At 45.5% G+C, this 651-nt stretch overlaps 1 non-coding gene across 1 annotated transcript; it reads right to left on the reverse strand.

Annotated features, from left to right (window-relative positions):
• Positions 1–130: 130 nt before the first annotated feature.
• On the reverse strand, positions 131–203 carry trnak-cuu. The gene has a single exon. It is a non-coding gene; the product is annotated as a tRNA-Lys (tRNA).
• Positions 204–651: the final 448 nt, after the last annotated feature.

Raw genomic sequence — 651 nt, forward strand, 5'->3', positions numbered from 1 at the left:
GGCTGCCATTGTGCAGCGCCCGGGGAGCAGTGTGGGGTTAGGGGTTTGGGAGCCAGATTGGCAGCCTGTGGCAGTGGGGGATTGAATGCAGGACTTCACCACTAGGCTACCATTCCCCCAAAATACTATACGCCCAACGTGGGGCTCGAACCCACGACCCTGAGATTAAGAGTCTCATGCTCTACCGACTGAGCTAGCCGGGCTGACAGTGAGGCAAGGCTGTGACGTAGTTATAGATCCAGTTCTTTTAAGGGTCCTTTGATGTCCATGACAAACATAAGCCCAGTCCCATTCCTCTCACTAAGCTCTGAGAACACTGAGTTTCCTCCACAGTGAAGTCTTCTCAATGAGGGAAGTGCAAGAAGAGAGTTTCTGCTTAATACCAAAGATGGCTCTGCCACTATTTTGACCTTATTAATCTAAGTACAGTATGTGGACTCATTTTTTAAAGCAATAGCTTGCGTTAATGTTCTAGAATTCATTTTTGGGTGGAGGGCAGGGTCCAGTACACTAGTGGAGACTGACAATTTTTGAGGGAAATTTTAAAAAATCTAATTCACAAATGTTGTTGGTAATTAATTGATAGTGACTGCATGCACAAACTGGATATACTGTTCGTATGACTTTAAAAGCTTTCTAATGGCCACCATC

The sequence above is a fragment of the Cyprinodon variegatus genome, unplaced genomic scaffold (assembly GCF_000732505.1).
Source record: "Cyprinodon variegatus isolate N-32 unplaced genomic scaffold, C_variegatus-1.0 Scaffold799, whole genome shotgun sequence".
Classification (NCBI taxonomy): domain Eukaryota; kingdom Metazoa; phylum Chordata; class Actinopteri; order Cyprinodontiformes; family Cyprinodontidae; genus Cyprinodon; species Cyprinodon variegatus.